At 46.4% G+C, this 21,401-nt stretch overlaps 1 protein-coding gene across 2 annotated transcripts in view; it reads right to left on the reverse strand.

Moving 5' to 3' along the window:
- Window positions 1–18,976, reverse strand: part of LOC100076093 (lysozyme-like protein 1) — a 77,621-nt gene extending 58,645 nt beyond the window's left edge. Inside the window, exon 1 of one of the 2 annotated variants that reach the window (XM_007667780.3) lies at window positions 18,888–18,976. The gene's annotated coding sequence lies outside the window, so the exon portion shown is untranslated. Of the gene's footprint in view, window positions 1–17,566; window positions 17,628–18,887 lie in introns of those variants that run through there. The other variant, XM_029077358.2, reaches the window with a different exon arrangement.
- Between the last annotated feature and the right edge of the window lie 2,425 nt (window positions 18,977–21,401).

A 21,401-nucleotide genomic window follows, 5' to 3' on the forward strand; every position in this document is an offset into this window, starting at 1 on the left:
TTGACTAAATTGTTCTCCTGACGTAAACCTGTAATTTAAAAATTATATATATTTAGAGTACAAGTCAAAACAGGAAGCACGTTCCCAAAATGGATAAGATATTTATGAGTTAAAATATCTGCTGCTACCAAACCGTCTTGAAATCTCCCTCCTTTTTCACCACATTGAGCAAAACCAGCTTTTTTTATAAAGGATGTATTCTGAAAAAAAAAACCAACCAAGTGTTTGGGACTGTGGGCAGGGCTGGTAGAGACTGACTACCAGGGCAGGCTGGGAGGGTTTTTCCCCTCTTGGCACTGCAAGGGATGGCCATGGAGCCACTCAGTTCAGAGGGCATTGTACCACAAAAGAAGCTGTACAAACAACAGACAATCAAGTATGAGTCATAGAGGAAAAGAGATGTCCTGATATTATACATGCTAAAAATGACAGTCTGGCAGGAAGAGTCCAACTCGGAAGAAGAAGGAGACTCTCTGAAAGCCAAGGGCAAAATAGCACATGTGCCCTCTTGCATCTAATAATTACTATGGTATTCATTAAGCAGCGAGTGCCAAGCATTGTATTAAGCACTAGGGAAGACACAAGATATCAGGTCTGGGGACAGTTCTTGTTCCTCGTGGAACTCACAGTCTAAGTAGGGGGGAGAATGGGTATTGAATCCCACTTTACAGATGAGGAAACGGAAGCACAGAGAAGTTAAGTGAATTGCCCAAGTCACACAGCAGGCAGGAGGGGGAGTCAGGATTAGAACCCAGGTGCTCTGACTCCAGCCTTGTGCACATGCTTGTTTTCTTCCCTTTTAGATTGAAAACCGCCCAAGGGCAGGGAAGTTTACTTTTTTTGTTTGTTCCCTAGGCACCTTGCTTGGATCTTGATTTGCCTGTATCCACCCAGAGCTTAATACAGTGTCTGGCACATAGTAAGTGTTGAAAAAATACCGTAATAATTATTCTTATTAATATGGTGCTCTAAACACAGGAGGCATTCAATAAATGCTATTCAAATACTGTTGTTCCTCTAGATTAGAATAACCCTAAAAAAACCCTCCCTTGACCCCACAGCTCCCTTCAGTTATCGCCCCATCTCCCCCCCACCGTTTCTTTCCAAACTTCTTGAGAGAGTTGTTTATACCTGCTGTCTCCACTTCCTCCCCTAGATCCTTTCCAATCTGACTTCCAGCCCCTTCACTCTACAGAAACAGCCCTCTCTGAAGTAGCCAATGACCTTTTTCTAGCCCCAAAGGGCAGTTACAGCAATTAATGGAAAAAGATTTTGGGAAAATGAATATTGCTAATTACACTGCATATATGATATTCCAGGCCAGACTTTAGCCCTGAAGGACAAAAAGAAGCTTTACAGTGACAGCCAGTCTTGGAGGAAGAAATGGAAATGATTGTCCTGAAGGTAGATCATTTCCAGATATTAGGCTTGACTCCAACAGTAGTAATGATAATAATGAAAATAATAATAAAAATAATAAAAATTCTAGTATTTGTTAAGCACTTACAGGGCTAAGCACTGTACTAAGTGCTGGGGCAGGTATAAGACAGGTCAAACTCGGTTCCTTAAGGAGCTTGCAATCTAGGAAGTAGTGCAGGTATTTAATCCCCATTTTACAGATGAAGAAACTAAGGCACAGAAAAATTGAGTAGCCCAAGGTAACAGAGCAGGCAAATGGTGAAGCAGAGATTAGAACCCAGGTCCTCTGACTCCCATGCCCCTGATCACCACTAAACTACACTAATCCACACTACCAATATTCTAATGGAGTCATTTCAGAAGCCCTGTAAGGTGATTCAGAAAACACACTGGTGATTTAGAATGATTTCGTGTAACCCCGCCATCTTGCTTTCTATTTTCCAGGGCATCTTTCTCCCAGTTAGCTTCCATGGCACTACATTTGCCACCTAACAGTCCTATGAGGTAAATCGTTATGTAGTCTTTCAGCTTTGCCTTAAAATACTGTTGAAAACTGTGCTCTGAAATTGCTTTTGCAGAAAAGTGCATGGCTCTATGAAACAAACCAGCAATAAATACTGCTGAATTCTCTCCAAATGGCCATCAAGAACACCTTGCTATCTTAAAGAATAATCAGAGTAACCTTAAGAGATTTTTGTCATCACTCAGCTGCTCTGTCTCTAAACTTATCAGCCTACATTTCTCCTCCTCTCCACTGGATTGGTTCAGTTGAGAAACATCACTTTGCAGCACTTTTCAGCACAAATCCTGGAGCTGGTGTTTTTGTTTCTCATTTTGTACTTACCATTTCATTTCCCAATGAGAAAGATTGCCAAGATTAAGATAGTTTAGTCTGGAAAGGGAACTAGTTAGAGGGGATGTGATTAAGGCACTTAGGGTTCTGAGAAAGCTCGTGAAAACTGAGTCAGCTTTCCTTTTTGACCTTCTGTATAACTCAACCAGGCGCATAACCTGAAATAAGGGCCCAGTGCCTTAAGGATTTATTTTACAGCTTGTAGTCAGTTCATCTGGGGAAACTGTTGCCACAAGATGTTAGCTGTGGTTGGATTTGAAGAGCTAGGATAATATGTGACTGATAATACCATGAGTACTTAACAACAAGTGAAAGACAGCATCACCCACAATGAGATTCTGGGCAGCACAGGGTGAGGGGAGAGGACAATAGCAAACTACTAAAACAGCTTCATTAGTAGGAATGGAGAAGGGGAAACTGTAACCAGGAGGGGAAGAAAAAACATTTCCAAGACAAAATGGAGCAAAACCTCAATCTTCTCTCCCAAGTGTTTAGTACAGTGCTCCAAACACAGTAAGTGCTCAATAAAGAGCACTGATTGGCTGATTGGTTGACTTTGGGGCAACAATTAGCTCGACAGTTGGCAGATAGCAGGTGCAGGCAGACCATTCTGCTGTGCAGCAAATAGACATGATATGACTTACTTAGAGTCGGAGCTTTGGGTTAGAATGTAAACCAAAGAGAAACAAAAATAGTGCCGAGCACTGTGGGTAGCAAATGGGGCAGTGCAGCAACGGGGAAATCTCTATATCTATACAATGAGGAAGGACTTGTCAGTCATTCCTCAGTCTTACCAGTCACACTTCCACACTCATTAAAAATCTCACTGAAAGTAATAGAGTTCAAATATGATGCTTCTCTTTCTTTCTCTCTCTCTCTCTCTCTCTCTCTCTCTCTCTCTCTCTCTCTCTCTCTCTCACACACACACACACACATACACACACACATACACACACACATACACACACACAGAGACACATATACTCCGCCAACCCCCCACCAGCCTCTCTTCAAAATAGCCAAGAGAGAAACCCAGGATCATGACTTGTATAAACTGGTTTGGTTCCCCTTCCCTTACAGAGAGATGGAGCTTTTACTTCAAGTGTCCAGGACAAGAGGCAATAACATTCATTCATTCATATTAATTGAGCATTTACCATGGGCAAAGCATCGTATTAAGCCCTTGGAAGAGTACAATACCAAAATAAACAGGGAAGTCCCATTTATAGTGGATGTCTGGCAAGTTCATTGAGATAGCTTGGCCTAATAGAAAGAGCGTAGGACTGGGAGTCTTGAGACCTCACTTCTAATTCCAGTTCTCAGCTGCTGTGTGATCATGGACAAGTCTTTCTACCCCAGTTTCTTCATTTGTAAAATGGGGGTTAAGATACCAGTTCTCCCTAACTGTTAAATTATAAAGCTGTTCTGAGACAGAGACTGCATCCAATTTGTTTATCTTGTGTCTACACCGGGACTTAGCATGAAGTAAACATTTCAATAATTAAAAAAATAGCGAGGATTAGGATGATGGAGGAGGATGGAGTCTCCCATCAGGAATGATGGATCAGTGTTGGTGGCGAGACTTCAGGACTGATGACCCACACAGAGGAGTTGATTGTAAGTAATCACAGCCTGCATCTCACCACTTGCATGCTCTCAATTCAGGGTGGGAGGGAGCTGGTTCTTCTCTAGTGTTTGGTTGGAGTCATTGTGAGAGGTAGTCACCATCTTTTGAGCATCTGAAAATGGCCTCCTCCTCACCACCTATAGAGAGCTGATTGGTAGTCCTCAGTGTTGCCCGAACTCAAACACAGGGAATTATTACATGAGGGGAAGGGGCAAGAAACCAGGACCAGATAAAGGGTTCCAGCATCCTGGATGGGACCGAATTGGGGAGCGAGAGGGGGGAGTTTCCAGGCGGGTTGGGGGAGTCCCCAAAAATAACTTGAGGGGATGGATGCGGGGAGAGTTTGCTTGAAGAGAAACAGTTCCCGTACTTCCAGTAGGCCTCGTTCCTACCTGTCCCATGGAGTTAGCTGGAACAAACATCGTGGTGCAAGTAAAGGAACTTCCATCAGTCCTTCAGCTCGACCTGTCTGGGAGGGATTGTCCTGGGCCTGCAAGTTCCCAGAGATGGGGCCTCATTACTCCCTGACTGCCGCAGCATCAATTCAGCCCCAGTGACAGTGAAAAATTGAAGTGAACTGGACCAGTTGTCACTGGAATGACTAATGCTGTCTGTGTCCTGGGGTGCTCGGTCTTGTCCCTGGCTCGGCCCCTGTCCCATTTTTAAAAAGCCTGAATTCCTTTTGCCTTGGTTGTTTGAAAAGTAGCCAAACAAGAGGGTTCTGCCTAGGCTTGTTCTTTTATCAAGAAGATAAATCATGAAAGCTGCCTGAAAATATGACTGTACATCCATATTTAATCCAACAAATCTGTTGGATTACTCCTTTTGCCCAGTGGCATTTGACAAAATGAAAGAGGGCAAAAATGAATTCCAAAAGCGACATTCAAAAACAACATCGTTTGGAATTAAACCCAGTGGGAAGCTGGAGAAATGATGGAAGCCTCTGGGATAATTTCTTCCTTTTCTAGGGTAGGAATCCTTTTATAATTAAGAATATTTAATAATATAATTGTTATTATTACAATAATTATCAAAATTCCCCTGGATTAAAAGTAGAATTTAATCAGGGTTTTAGAGGAGAAGAGAAACATGCCGAACTTGAGCTAGTAATAAATGACATTTCAACTACTTAGATTCCAGGGCTCAGCAGTGGAAATACTTGCTTCAGTTCCAATGAAACTATATGTCCGATTATTGGTGGCAAGAAGGATGTAGTGGAGAAAGGAAATAACTGTTGTCAATGCTAATCACTTACTATGTGCCATGCATTGTGCTAGACTTTGGGATAGATAAATATAACCAGATCAGATGCAATTCTTGTCCCATATGGGGCTCACTGTCTAAGGGAGAGATATTAAAGAAGCCCCATTTTACAGATGAGGCAACTGAGGCACAGAGACATTAAGAAATTTATCCAAAATCATACAGCAAGTAACTACTGAAGCTGGGATTAGAACCTAGGCCTCCTGACTCTCAATTCTGAGCTCTTCCCAATAGGCCACACTGCACTGTTTGGGAAAGATCTCTCTAAAACCAGCTCTTTCTAAGCCAGCATTACCATCTCTGGCTTCAGAAAGCCCATTCAGGCCTTGGAGTGGTGCTGCATTTTAGTCCAGCCAGAAGCTGTGAAAATTGAAATTACACAAAAACGTTCTCCTGCTTTTTGAAATGCAAATGCACGTGTTTCATTCTGCTTGAACTGGGGTGTGGGGGTCAAGGCTGTTCTGATGGGATCCCAACCCATTTCCCCAACTCTAATTTGAAAGATGTTGGAGTTAACTAGGTCTGATTACCCACCAGGTTGTTTTTTGTTTGTTTGGGACATTTGGAAACATCACTTAATTTAATACGCAGCCAGAGGCAGTCAAATCCTGGAGAAAGCCCAGATCTTGGGAACACACAAGCACCCTCATGATAATAATTTTAATCACCTAGAGAACAGGACGCGTGCATCCAAACATGACTTGTCATTTCATTAGGTAAATGCAAATGCACTGTGGTTAATGTAGTTACTCAAAATTATCTAGCTTGTTTCCCCAAGTTGCTTTGCTGGTACTAAAAGCAAACATGTGATTTCACTCTTTTACAAGACACAAATTAGCACGTCCTGTAACAGCTCTGTGTAATTAATTCCATGATAAGTACATCCTACTGGCCCTGCTACAAGATTATACAGCAATCAAGTCTTCCCTAACCTGCCGGCAGAGTTATCTATCCCCTTTAGTAGCAGTACTATTTATTGAGCACCTACGTTAGAATGGTGGTATTTGTTAAGTGTTTTCTATATGTCAAGCACTGTGGTAGATATAATACACGCAGATCAGATAAAGACCCTGTCCCACATGCGGCTCACAGTCTGAGAGAGGGAGAATGGGTATTTCATCTTTCAGAGAAAGTTAAGTGGTTTCCCCAAATTACACAGAGGCAAGTGGTAGAGCTGGGCTTAGAACCCAGGTATCCTGACTCCCAGGCCGATGCTCTTCCCACTAGGTTTCTGTACGAGGTGCTTGGGAAGTACACGATAAATATATAACTTGTTTACTGTCTACAAGTGCCTGGCACACAGAAAGCGCTTAACAAACACTACTAGTATTACAAGAAGTTTACACTCTAGTGGGGAAGGTAAACATAAAAATATTTAAAACTTGAGTAGCTTCAACAAATTGAGGGCACATATTTTCTTGACTGCTAAGGAGGGTGTATAGGATATAACCTAAAATGTTGGCGATCCTGAACTTCCTCTGAAACACCCCCCAAAATGTCAATTATCCGGTGAAGGAATTGGAATTGGGACTTAAAACGGTCAGGACAGCAGCCACTGTGGGAAAATTCTTCTTTAAGGGAGAAGATTATTCCCCAGTGATAAAGTTGGTCACACTGACATTGAGGCGAATTTATCTGACCCTTCTCACTCCATCACCAATGCAGCCAAATAGGACTGTTCTCTAGGTCCAGCTCTATCAACCTATTCTCTGCAGCCAGGACTGCAGGTGCTGATGTTAACATACAGTGGTAATACCCTGAGAAACTCTTCACATTGGAAGTCCTTGAATTAGTCATAGGAGAGGTCTTCTGCAGTGATGCCTCTGGCCTGGCATGCAAGGATCTCTTTGCAGAATCTGCAAATCACTCGAAATAGATGGTTGCACTGAAGTAGACCAAAGGTAAGAACCAGACTCCAACTAGAAAACACTACACACGCACATAGTTATAAACATCTCATCAGCAGCAGCCTCACCTTATATTTAAATGGAATCAAGACCAACCAACCCTTCCTTCCTCCCTCCCTTACTTCCTTTCCCTTGCCTCTTCCTCTTTCTTTCTCCCTCTTTCTCTCCCCTCACTTTTCCCTTCCTTCCTTCCTGCTTGCCTTCTTTCCTGCTTGCCTGCCTGCCTTCCTCTTGCAGCAGATTTTTCTCCATGTAACAGCCTGAAGGCTCTCTCCAAGTGGAGAAGGGGAATCAGGAACATCTCCGTGTACACTGCCTTCAGGCAGGAGGGCCAAGGTTGATGATTTACGGTTGAGAGAATTGCCCTTTGGCTGGCACTCATCCTTGTCTTGGCTGTCATCAGGGGTGGTGCAGGGAGGCTAGCCAGGCATCTGGCCTTGAAGATCATAATAGTGAAGACCTTTTACATGGATGAAACAACTACTACTTGCGCACTGGAAGCAACAGGGTGCAAAACTCCCCTCCACCTTTTCAGCACCCAAACAAATGACTCCGAGCATGCTCAAAGTAAGCTCTTTGTGGGAGGGGAATGTATATATTTATTGTTATATTAGACTCTCCCAACTGCTTAGTACAGTGCTCTGCACACAGTAGGTGCTCAATATAGACTACCAAATGAATGATTGACTCAGTGTTGCTGTTTTTCCGGCAACACTAGATGCATTCAATCATTGGCATTTATTGAGCATTTACTGTGTGCAGAACACTGTACTAAGTGACTCGGAGAGTACATTATAACAGAATTGGTAGACACGCTCCCATTTCAAGCATCTTCCCTCCTACCCTCCTTCCCAGTTAATCATTTAATCAATGGTATTAATTGAGCACTTACTGTGTGCACAGAGCACTGTACTGTGCCCGGGAGAGTCTGATACAATAGAGTTGATAGATAATAATAATAATAATGTTGGTATTTGTTAAGCGCTTACTATGTGCAGAGCACTGTTCTAAGCGCTGGGGTAGACACAGGGGAATCAGGTTGTCCCACGTAGGGCTCACAGTCTTCATCCCCATTTTACAGATGAGGTAACTGAGGCACAGAGAAGTGAAGTGACTTGCCCAAGGTCACACAGCAGACAAGTGGCAAAGCTGGGATTCGAACTCATGACCTCTGACTCCAAAGCCCGTGCTCTTTCCACTGAGCCACGCTGCTTCTCTATAGATAGATGCAATCCCTACCCACAAGGAGCTTACAGTCTTAGAGGCATTAAAATGAATTGCATATAGGGAAAATGGCAGGGTATAAGAATATGAACATAAATGCTTTGGGGCTGCGGGTGGGGTGAATATCAAGTGCTTAAGGGGTTTATATCCAAGCACGTAGACATCTCAGAAGGGAAAGCAAATAGGAGAAATAAGGGCTTAGCCAGAGAAGGCTTCTTGGAGGAGATGATTATAGATCTTGAGCCCCCTGAGAAGCAGGGACCATGTGTAATAACTACCTGTGCATTCTTACTCAGTGCTTAGTTCAGTGCTCTGCACAGTTAGCACTCAATAAGTACTATTACTACTAGAACAGTGCTAAACATTTAGTACAGTCCTTTGCACAAAGTCAAGGTGCACTGATTGAGTTTTTTGTGGTACTTATTAAATACTTACTACACGTCAACTACTGTTCTAAGCGCTGGGAGAGATACAAGATAATCAGGCCAGACACAGCCCCCCAAGAAGGAGGGAGATTGTTTGATTGAATGGGGCTTTGGCTTGTTGGAGGGTTGTGGGGGAGAGCATCTTCCCCTCTAGACTCTATTGTGGGCAGGGCATGTGTCTACCAACTCTGTTGTATAGTACTCTCCTAAGTGCTTAGCACAGTGCTCTGCACATAGTAAGGGCTTGATAAATACCACTGATGATGACTAGCAATCCTCTCCACTGGGTCTCATTGGTGACTTGGCATGGCAGGGGGGCCGGGGGAGGCATGGGAGGAGGCCTGAAACATTCTCCCCCCCCAGGGATCCTGCTTGCCTCAGCCAGGCCCTGGATCCGGAATGAGGTAAGAAGCCCCTAGGCCCCCTCCGTGATGATCATCATTTGCTGCTCTTGCCCTCATCTCCACCCCTGCTAAGCAAAGGATTTACTCCTCACCTCGGTAAGTTGATCCATTTCAAAGCTTTAAAATGTTTAAAGAGTGAAAGACTAAAAAGAAAATAGATGTTTTTCCCTGCTGCCAATACCCTGAAATTCCTCAGGGAATGCCAACTTCCTGACCCGGCCCTCGGAGCTGGCTGGGAGAGCAGCTGGCCGTCCCAGTCAATGCTGGGCAGGCAGGAAGCTTTCGCTGCACGTTTCAGGATCTGCCCAAACAGTGGAAGCTGGAGAAGCTCCCATAGCCCGTGAAACCACCCACTCTTCTGGCTTTGATCTCAGCACAAATAACTCATCTCTATTAGAAAGCTGTTTACACTCTAATTACAAGAATACAGAAAAATAATTAAAGAATTAAAGGTGAACATCAAATAACTTTAACACAACTCAGCCCAAAGGGCGACGTAGCGAAGAGAGGAAGGGTTAGGGCTAGCCGACCAGCGGCAGCTCTCAGAGTTTTCTCCTGGGCTGCCCGCCATGCCCTGTCCTTGGGTCGGTGGTTCTTTTCCTGCAAAATGTCTCGGCTGCTTTCTCAGATCTGCCTCAGCCGAGCATTGTTCGTTGGTTAAGCGGTCCCGAGGGGAAGCTGACTGGGACTTTTATTCTGTGAGAACTCACTAGGGCTGGGTCTGTTGCCTCTAATAATGGGGGGAGGTGAATGAGTCCCCGAGGGACTCAAAGCACATCAACTGCTGCAGCAGAAAATGCGAGGATCTGCCTGGCCAGCATGAGGCTGCCTTTGGTTTGGGAGGCCCCTCTGGCCCAGCCTGCACTCCTGCTGGGATCCAGCCTTGCTCCGGGACTCTGTGGGGAATGGGGTTGGCAGTGTGGGTAGGGGTCTGGTACTGCAGCCACTCGCCACTCTGGCTCAGGCACCACCACCCGGTGGGATTCCCCAGACCCAAGTCAGAGTTATTTTGGGGGGTGACGGTGGGGCCGAAACTCACCCTGTTCTGTGCAATGTGACCTTATGACGAGGCAGCGTCTGGGCTCACCCCCGTCCCTCCAGCAAGTCCCAGCGGTCTGTGGTGGGTGATGGGGAGTCTTTGAATCTTTAGGTATATATCTATGAATGATTTATTTATATTAAAGGTCTGTCTCCCTCTCTAGACTGAAAGCTCAATGTGGGCAGGGAACATGTCACCAACTCTATTATATTGTCCTCTCCCAAGTGCTTAGTACAGTGCTTTGTACATGGAAAGCCCTCAAGAAATTCCACTGACTGATTGATTTAAACCATCCTTAGGGATCTACATTCCTGAGGAATCTGACTCCCTGTTTTCTCCACTTCAATCTCTCAGCCAGCTTTACCTGGAAGCCAATACTTCCGCAACCTTTTTCGTGGAAAAAATACCCTAGTTTTATCCAGCAGCCGGAAATCCCAATAGGGACTGCTTTCTCCCAGTGTCCTCTTGGCTTCCAGAAATGGAACCGTGGGCCTGGCTGGGGAGATGGTCCTATTTGCAATGGGCTCCAGGGTTTTGAATGGGGGGAAAAATTGATTCCGGTCCTGCTCTCCTCCTCACCAATTAGGTCTCATCCCCGCACCCCCTACACATTAAACAAGTTGGTCACCTGAGACCTGTCACCATCCTTGCCGTTAATCTGTTCGTGGCTTCAACTCTGAGCACATAACTCAAGTTCCTCTCACGGGTCCACGTTCAGCTTTCCGGAGGTCAGGATGCCCTGACCTCACTTGCTTCTCGGCTTAGAGAACCAAAAGGAGGGGGAAGAGCAGAGTTTGCAGCCTGATACCCCTCAGGGTTCTCCAGATCACTCAGAGTGGCAGCTCCTCATCCCCTGGGGGAACGGAGACTTGTGTTTCCAGGAATGTTGCCCAAGCTGCAGAGTCCTGATCAGTTTTCCTAACACAGCCTATAGAAAAAGCCAGTTGGGTTCTCCCTAACCAGAGAAATCCTGCACTTATCTTGGAGAAAACATGCTAAGCTTGAAGAGAAGATAAGTAAGGAATCTGAACAATAATAATACTTCCCCAGCACCTTTCATCCAGGGATCTCAAAACGAATTACAAACATTAATTAATTCTTCCACCCCGCTATCAAGTGGGTAAGTAGGTATTATTATCCCTGTTTTACAGCTGGAAAAGCTGCTGCCCTGGTAGGCTGTGGGCTTGTCCAAGGCCACCCAACGTGTGAGAGCAAGAGTCCCTGACTCCCAGAATGCAAAGCACAACTACTTCCTAAACCGGTCATACTTCTTGGGCTCTGTTCACCCCCGGACTCCTGGAAAGCAGTGGGAGCCGGGCCCTGCTGTTTCCTGGGCCAGGCCCTATAGCGCGAGGATGTGGGCCAGGAGGGTCCCCTGACTGGAGGGAGCATTGTTTTGCTGACTCTTCTTTGAGTACCTATATTACCTTGGAACGTAATAATGAGAGTAATAATACTAATAACTGCTAAGTGTTCCCTAAGCGCCAACCACTGGAGTAGATACAAGATAATAAAGACAGACAATCCCTGTCCCACATGGGCTCACAATCTAAGGGGGCATGACTACAGATACTAAATAATAATATTAATTTTACAGATGAAGAAACTGAGGCACGGAGTGGCTAAGTGACTTGCCTAAGGTCACATTCAGGCAAATGTCAGAGTCAGGATGAGAACCCAGGTCTTTTGACTCCCAGACTGATGCTCTTTCCACTAGGCCAAGCTGCTTGCCTGGGACACCATGATGGTCTGCGGTAGAAGATACTTACTCCCAAAATGATTTAAATTACCACATTTCACCTCTCTGGCTGGAGAGGATGGGAAGAGCTGGGGTCTAGTGGATTTGAAGGGGAAGAGAGCTCCAAACTGAGGGAACAGCATGAGATGGGGATTGGAGGTGAGAAAGTTGAGGGCAAGGTCCAGCTAGGTGGGGAGCTTGATAGGAGCAAATAAAGCGAGCTGAGGAGAGGCAGATGATGAAAGCTATTATGTAAAATGGAGAGCACTGGTGAACAGCCTTGAAACCAAAGGCCAGGAGTTTCTGCTGCATATGGAGGGTGATGAGTAACCACAAGAGGATTTTGAGAATTGGAGAGATGTGTGCCATGTTACACTGCAAGAAAGTGATTTGTGCACCATTGCACAGTGTATACTGAAGAGGAGAGAGACAGGAACTAGGGAGACCAGAAAGACGTACTGGAATAGCCTTGCTATGAGGTTTGGGGGCAACATACCTGGGAGATTGGCCTGGTTCGCTAAATATATTTGGTGGAACAAAATGTCTGTTTGCTGAGGAAGTCTGGGACAGTATGTGACAAAGCCATTCCAAGCTGGACTTGCCAGCTACTAACAGTAAAACTCTGTCTCTGGTAGAGAAGATGGAAAGCATTCAATGACTGTCTATACAGTCACTTGGCTACAGCTAATCACTTTCTGACAGTAGGCATATTATTGAACTAGTTTGCATTGAGTAAAAGGGTACACCCTTGTTGCTGCTTTTCAGTGAATTGCACAATAACCTGTTATTATGTGATTTTTTTACAATACTCTCCCAAGGCTACATGAGCTCTTATAATTGAAGTAAAATATTAAGACAGAGATCTTTTTTTAAAAATCAAGCACTCTACCATTATCAGTGATCTCAATCTATGACTCCGCTGCTTTTAACAGTTCAATTACCTTGGAAAAGATTAAATTATCCTTTCCGCCTTTCTAGTTTTTTTTTTGGCTGGGGGCGGGGGGGGGCGGGCAGCAAGGCAGGTTGCCATAAAGCACAAATAGTAAGGCCAAGGTCAAAAGTATTGGTGACTGTTTTTATTTCCATGGTGCGAATCTCCAGTCAAACCCATCAGGCAGCAGTCTGCTGGTCTCCAGCAAGTCATTATGTACTTAGGATTATCATTAATTTTCTTTCCTTAAAGTGCTTCTGATGAATGTAAAGGCTGAGGACTAAAGCCTCCAATGTATTCCTTAATAAAAGGCTCTATTCTGTTTCATTTTCTAAAGGTGCCCCTATAGAAGTTATAGCTCCCCTTTCCACCCCCAGGGAGGAAAATAAGTTTATGCAGCTTTCAAAAGAAGGAATGCCCTGGACACTAGAATTGCCAAGAAATTCCAGATTTATGGAATTTGGTTCAATGAGGAGTGGATTATAGCAGCAAGAGAGTCTTGGGATGGTCCCGCACTGATACCTGGTGCATAGGATCTGAGGTTGGTCATTCTCCCAGTAACTGGTGGATCCCCTGCATTTTTTGTGGTGTTGAGAGGGGAGTGTGTGGACAGGTGTTGGGCCCTGTCCCTCCATCCCCATTCTAGTGACCACTTCTCATGACCTCATAGATGGCCTCACCAATCCCCAGATAGCTGGCCCAGTGACCTGGAACTTAGCTGATTGGTTCTCAGGGAAGAAAAGGGCCTCTGCAGAAAGAGACGAGGGTGTTTCCCTTCTGAGAAAGTGGCCCCAGAATGCAGAATGGTTACTCACAGAAGCAGGCTAACCCTGCTGATGGGAGTGTTCATTCACAGCATTAATTAATGAAGGCTGCCTTATTAACTCTGAGCCCAGAATGGCATTTATTAAGCGCTTACTAGGGTCCAAACATTGTCCTAAGTGCTGAGGTAGATACAAGGTAATCAGGTTGGACACAATCTATATCTCACATGGGGCTAACAGTCTCACAGATGAGGAACAGAGAAGTTTATGACTTGTCCAAGGTCACACAGCAGGCATGTGGTACAGTCAAGATTAGAACCTAAGTCGTCTGACTTCCAGGCCCCTGCTTTCTTTCCATTAGGCCAGAGTGCTTCAGAATTGTACTTGAATGTCTCTTGTCAAACACTTTGCCAGGATCGACCCTGCTTAGTGAGTTAAAAAGACCGCTGTATTACTAGCAATGACCAATTCCTAGGATCTAATTCTCTCTCTGCTGCTGAGGACTTGCATGACCCTATACAAGTGACTTAATCTCTCTGTGCCAGTTTTACCCAAACATCCCACCATGAGTGACAGGGAGACAATTAAAGTTAAAAAGAAAACAAAAACCTCTGAGGATGAATGAGGTAATATGAGTGGAGGGCTTTGAGGTCCTGGTAGAATGTGGCTATGAAATTGAAAATATTAGGTGTTTTGAGTTGTTTTTTTGTAGCTAAGAGGCTACCCTGCCAGAGTGATGTGTCTTTTGGAAAGAGATTAGCTCTTCTTCTTTTAAGTACTTTTTCTCATGTGACATGTATGGGAAGGATGTCCAGGACAGGTTGTTGCCAAGAAAGTTCTGGCCAGTCCACTGGCTTGGATTTCCAGGAATCCTCAAGGTTGAAGTCAGAGATTTATTCAGTGAGGTAGAGCACAAAGCAGTATTGCATAGTGGAAAGTGCACAAGCCTGGGAGTCAGAGGACTTGGGTTCTAATTCTGGCTCCACTATTTGTCCGCTGTATGACCTTGGATAAGTCACTTAACTTCTCTATGCCTCAGTTTTCTCATCTGTAAAATGGGGATTCAATACCTGTTCTCCCTCTTACTTAGAATATGAGCCCCATTTGGGACTGGATGCTCTTGTATCTACCTCAGTGCTTGGCATATAACAAGCACTTAAATGCCACAATTATTATTATAACTATTAGAGTGTTTGTGGACATGTGGTTCTTTGGCTCACAGGGGTTACGTGTGCAGCTCTTCTTGAGCAACTGCACCTCTTGCGCTAGATCCCGCAGAACCGGCCGCTGTCCAAGAGAGTCAGACGGACGATCCCTTTGGGCTGGACCGAAGCAGCTCTAAGAAGCCACTGAGAAGGTCAGAAAAACAAAGGAAACTCACAGTGGGCAGAGCCTGAGTAAACCTGGCACCTAGCAATTAGCTTCAAGCTCTTCTCTCAACTCTCCACTGTGGCAACCCAGGATGGGAGAAGAAAAGGCAAAGGAATTTGGCTCTCCTGATGAAGGCGGCTGTTGGCAGAGACCTGGAATTCAATGCCTGGCAGATACAAGAAAAAAGGCCTAATGATTTCCATAGGTTGGCGGAATAACTTTGTTCTTTCTAGATTCTCGAAATTGCAGTGGAGCTTGCAAATTCCAGTCCAATTCCCAGGGCACTACACATACTTCAGATGCTGCTTTTGGAAACCTGATGGTTTAATGCTCCTGCCTGAGGGACAGAAACTCTCAGCACGTGGCCAGTTGGGCCCAGGCTAGGAGCCGCAGACCAGCTCGACATGCCAGAGGGAAGACTGGGGGGTGTCTCTAGGTTGGGGGCTCAAGTTGGGACAGCAAGCAGCCTCAGGGAACAGCTATCATTTTGGGGGAGTCTGCTTGGAGAGCTGAGGGGGCCAGGAAGGCTGGAGAGTTCTAGGCTCTGCTCAATCAATCAATCAATGGCTTTTTTTGAGTGCTTACTATGTGCAGACCACTGAACTAAATGCCTGGGAGAGTACAATAGAGTTGGTAGACATAGGCTCTCCTCCTCAGATTGGTTCACTTGACTGTGAGCAGGACTGGACAGCCAGAACCCCAAGAAAATCTCTCATGCGAACCCCATCAGTTATGTTAAGCTCCTTATTTCACTTGCCACTCTGACGAGCTCAGAGCCAGGGCACCTCGAGGAGCCTGGTAGAGAGAGGAGCAGAGAAGAACAACAAAAGTAAATGAACTTCTGCTTCTCAAATTACTCCCCCACCAATCCCCCTCACCTCCCTTCTAGGGTGGCCATTGTCCGATACACAGGGCATTACACAGGGCATGCAGGGTAATGCACATGCCATTTTGCAGACATCCATCTGAGGCCACCCAAACCTATGGTGCTTCTCTGGGGAGACACCTGTCCTTCCTCCATTGTGTTCCCCTCCTAGGGCCCGCTGAATATGGGTGCCACTTCCAGGCCACAAAGCTCGTGGCAGAAGTCAAGGTGGAGGGAGGCTGGGCTCCAGAAATAAAGAATGCCAAACATGGAGGTACCTAGTTCCATCTCCATAATGGACAGGGATAAACCAGCTAAAGCCAAACTATCTGCAATAGAACTGAACAAGTGGTCGATCTTCTCTCTTGGGAGCCAGTCTGACCATGGTTGGCAGGAAAAGTGCTGGTCCAGACTGAACCTTGGCTCTTTTTGCGTGAAGCCGCCCCGCCTCCCCCCCAGTCCATCCCAGGTTCTATCAAACCCTGGAGACAATCTGCCACCAAATATTTGATCTTATTTTTACCCAGTGCCACCCCCACTAACATCATGTTTAACATCAGTTTACCTGGCACACATTCAGGACCAACACCCTATCATTTCCCAAAAAATTTCTCCAAAAAAAATCTTGCCCATACAGACCCAGTCATGTCAAGAGTACGACTGGATCCAGTCTGCTGCCCTAGAGAGGCCCAGGGAAAGCACGTGGCACTGGGACAGATGAGAATACTTTCAGCTGGCAATATTACTTCCAATCCTTCAGAGCCGATAATTCATCTTTTTGTTATGTCACCCAGAGACTTGTGAGCACTTGGTGTCAAACATTAAAGTGCTCTAATTAGTTGCTATTGTTCTGATTATAATGTTGATCTGGGAATTGTCCTCCAGTCATTTGAAAGCCCTTTGTGTGAACATTGGGGAACCCAGCAAAGAGCCACAGTTATGGATTTTAAATCCATCAGTTTCCTGGAACCTCTGCTGGACTGCTCAGACAGCCAGTCGGAGTGGTGAGGCACATTCCTCTCTAGTTACCTTTGCCATTCCTGGCGGAGAGCCAGTCCATGTTCAGCCATTGAGCCTGACATTTGCAATAAATACTGTGTGCTTTTCTTCTTCCCAGCGTCAAAGAAAAAACGCAGTATTGTAGGGCACCTCCATAAAGTGAAGTGCTTATGACAGCAGATAGTAATTCAGGCTACCAAAGCATTCAAACTGAACAACTCTGCCCTATCAGTCCAGTAGAAGCTCTATAAATTGTAATCTAATTCTACCCTCTCCATTATAACAAAGCTCAAGGGAGAGGTAATGGGTGACTTTGTTTTTCCCCAACAAAATGAATAATTCTGTTGTGGGACCTGGTGTGTACCAGCTGAGCTGTGGTCCAACAGTTCAATGCTGCCAGAGATATACTCATACTCATCGATTAAAGTGCTCATTGTGTTGAACTCATGATGATGTTGGTATTTGTTAAGCGCTTACTATGTGCCGAGCACTGTTCTAAGCACTGGGGTAGACACAGGGGAATCAGGTTGTCCCACGTGGGGCTCACAGTCTTAATCCCAATTTTACAGATGAGGGAACTGAGGCACAGAGAAGTTAAGTGACTTGCTCAAAGTCATACAGCTGACAAGTGGCCGAGCCGGGATTCAAACCCATGAACTCTGACTCCAAAGCCCGTGCTCTTTCCACTGAGCCACGCTGCTTCTCTTGTTGTCTGGTTCTCACATGGCACCTCTTACCTCAGAACGCAGGACTTCCGGTGGCCTCAAAGGCTGCCTTTCAGGCAGGGCAACCCTCAGGATATTGCTGGTCTTGGATGGAGAGAGGATTAAGAGTGGGGCTACTCGCCAATTCAATAGTTCCACCCTTAAAATGCTCCTTACATCCAGCCCCCGGAGCACCGGCCACAGGGATGATCTGGTTCCACATGAAGCAACACTGCCATTAGCTGGGAGGAGTAGGACCCCCTAGGAAGTGGACCCAGGGCCAATTGCCCCAGCTCACCCTTCCTTCAAGATGATGCTGCCTACAGGGGGATGGCTAAGAGGTGGAGGGCAGCCCCTAGATCAAATGGTCTTCCCCGACGTCTTCACTCTACCCCCAACCTCCTTCTCCCCACCCCTGCTATTCTCTCCTGCCACTCCCCCATGACTCCCTTCCCTCACAACACTGGGGCCACATAACCCCCGGCCCTTGCATCCACACCCTTCAGTCACCTTCCCCTTCCCCCACTTCCCACAGTTCAATTCCACTATGCCCTGTGGAACCTCAGTTCCAAACTCCCCTGGCCTGCTCAATTCTCCACCTCATCATCACGAAACTTGGCTCTCATCTGTTGACTTAGACTACCATGCTGCTCTCTCTCAAGTAGGCTTCATCTCCTCCCAATCTGTCAGCCAATCAGGGGCATTTATTGAGCACTTACTGTGTGCAGAGCACTGTGTTACCCTTGCCTTCCTCGGGTTTGGGTTCCACGGCAGAGAGGTGAGCCCTGGGCCGCACCATGGCAGGACACTGCTGCCTGCCCCCTGCCTTCCCATATGTCATCGCACTGCCTCCCCCTTGATGCCCTACAGCCCTGAGCATAGATCCTCTGCTGCTGTGGGGCTTTTCCGGGTAGTCAAGGTGGTTTTCCCCCATTCCCTCACCTCCCCTGCTCCAAACCTTGGTCTGAGTTGAACTCTGGAGGCAGAGGGGGGCTCTGAGTTGCTCCTGCTGCAAAGCCAATGCACCCCCTCACGTCCTGCCCCTCTCAATGGTGGTCCACCCCGCCAGCCTGAACCGCCACCTCTATGACTACTTCTATGGGGGGCCGGGGACTCCTTACCATGCACTCTGCCTCAATCCCCAACAGTTCCAGGGCCCGGCTCCATCATCAGCCCGGCTCCAGTGGTGCAGGCCTGCTGCCCCACCCCCCAACACCCTGATGCCACAGACCACAGTGTATCCCCCAGACCCTGCCAGGAGTGCAGCCCATGGCAACTGCTGGAGTTACTGCTGCTGCAGGACACCTCTGGCCCTCAACACTTGGTATTTTTGGAGTGTCCCCTACCCCCTCACCTCTGGGCCGAGTGACTCCAAGACAGTGGATCGAGCAAAGTGACCGTTGGAGGCGGGCCCAAGAATGATGAACAGGGAACCTCAGAGCTAGAGGGAAGCCAACTTCCGGCTCAGCCACCAATGAGAAGTCACGGAATATGGCCGTTTGCATGGGGAGGGGGGGTCTTCACATGATGGGGGAGGGGGGCAGGGGGAAATCTCCCTTTGGGAGAACCAAGGGAACTGACTGTGTCAGTTTGGGGTGGGATTATGCAAATGAATGGAAGTGCTTAACTGCTCCTTGCCCACTCCCCCCACCCACCACCACCCCTGTAAGCGGCCTGTTCTCAGTATGTGGCTGGCGACCTAGTGCTGAGGTCTCCTCAGAAGGAGCGGCATTAAAGATGCCTGACTTGGAGCGAGTTGCCTCTGTGTGCTCTGGGAGTGGGAACACACCGTACTAAGGGCTTAGGAGGGCATAATAGAAATCCCTGCTCTCAAGAAGCTTACAATCTTGTCACTGTGACTCTCTCACCCCCTTATTCATTCTCCTGCTCTTCCTCTGAATATCACATTGTCCATCTCTACTCTGTGCTACAGTTTTACTAGTTGCTGTTACCAACTGCCCTTCTAGTCTCACCTCCACATTTCTTACTGATTTTCATTATCTTCTCATTTTCCTACTCTCATTCCATTCTCAGTCAATCATTCATATTTTTTGAGTGCTTACTGTATGCACAGCACTGTACTAAGTGCTTGGGAGAGTACAATATAACCTAGACTCTTAGCCTTTATCTTTTAATGGCATTTGTTAAGCCCTTACTATGTGCCAAACACTGCACAAAGTGCTGGGGTGGATAAAAGCTAATCAGATTGGACACAGTCCAAGTCCTACATGGGGCTCACGGTCTTAATCTCCTTTTTGCAGATGACATAACTGAGGCACAGAAAAGTTAAGTGACTTGCCCAATGTCACATAGCAGACAAGTGGCAGAGCTGGGATTAGAACCCAGGTCCTTCTGACTCTCAGGCCCATGCTCTATCCACTAGGCCATGCCACTTCCCCATCCTTGGGGACTTCAACCACCTTGTCGATGACCTTCTGGCTCTCCAGCCACTGGCCTCCTTTCTCTGCTCAAATCTGCTGACCTCGTGTTTCACCCACCTCAGTCACTCACCAGCAATGGACACACAACTCCATCCAGCATCTCAAAATAATGCATCATCTCCAACCTCCAACGAAACTGGACTCTCCTCCAGAGGGACCCAGTCCTCCCACCATTTCCCTCCTTAATTCCGGATGACCCAGTAAACTACTTTCGTGGCAACACTGAAAACATCAGGTGAGAATTTTCTCATCTCCCCAACAGCCCCTCCACCACTCTAATTACTGCTGCTACCTAGTCTTTATTGTGTGTATATATGCTTATTTCATTGTACATTCATCTATTTATTTTGATTTCTCTAATAAATATTTTTAATCTGCCTCCCCCATTAGGATGCAAGCCCCTTTAGGGCAGGGAACTTGTTACTTCTCTGTATTGTACTCTCCCGGGTGCTTAATAATAATAATAATAATGTTGGTATTTGTTAAACGCTTACTATGTGCAGAGCACTGTTCTAAACTCTGGGGTAGATACAGGGTAATCAGGTTGTCCTACGTGAAGCTCACAGCCTTAATCCCCATTTTACAGATGAGGTAACTGAGGCACAGAGAAGTGAAATGACTTGCCCACAGTCACACAGCTGACAAGTGGTAGAGCCGGGATTCAAACCCATGACCTCTGACTCCCAAGCCCGGGCTCTTTCCACTGAGCCATGCTGCTTAGTATAATCCCTGCTGGGCTGGCATGGTAATGGCAAAGCCTCCACAGCTTCATACAACAACTGCAATCACAGGCTTTGGATTCTGTCTCCAAGAAAACTCTAGGCCAGCCATGAAAATTAGCATCAGCCAAAAGATTCAGAGACCTATAGGGATTAGTCTGGAAGATCCAGGGAAAAGGAGTGATGGACATAACCCTCTATAAAGTGGTCAAACCCAACAGTAAGGACACTAAAGTGGACACAGTGGGAGGGAGGCTGAGGGGACACACTCTTTCTTCAGGCCCAGAGTTTAAAATTCACATCAGGGCCCCGAGGACAGAGACTGGACATCTCTGTTCTGCATCTCTGTTCTGCCCTGTTCTCGTGGATCTGGGGCAGAAGAGCAAGGAAGAGTGTGAGGAGCCAACCCTGAGAATGAACCGCAGCCATGAACCGTAGGACCGCCTGGAAACCAGGCAGGAGTTCTCCACTGCAGACTCGCTGAACTTGGGATCGGTTCTTGATTTTCAGGGTGGGGAATAAGCCACAGCTCAACAAATCTGAGGCCGAGCCTGACTCCAAAGGGAGATCTGGCACATCAGCCTTGTAGACAGGACAAGGCGAACCCCAAAGCAGATCAGAATTCCACAATTCTGTCCAGAATTGACGTCTCTAGGGTCTCGGAGTCAAAGGGTCAAAGCAAGCCTATTGTTTATCAAAATTAAGAGG

The sequence above is a fragment of the Ornithorhynchus anatinus genome, chromosome 13, assembly GCF_004115215.2.
Source record: "Ornithorhynchus anatinus isolate Pmale09 chromosome 13, mOrnAna1.pri.v4, whole genome shotgun sequence".
Lineage (NCBI taxonomy): Eukaryota > Metazoa > Chordata > Mammalia > Monotremata > Ornithorhynchidae > Ornithorhynchus > Ornithorhynchus anatinus.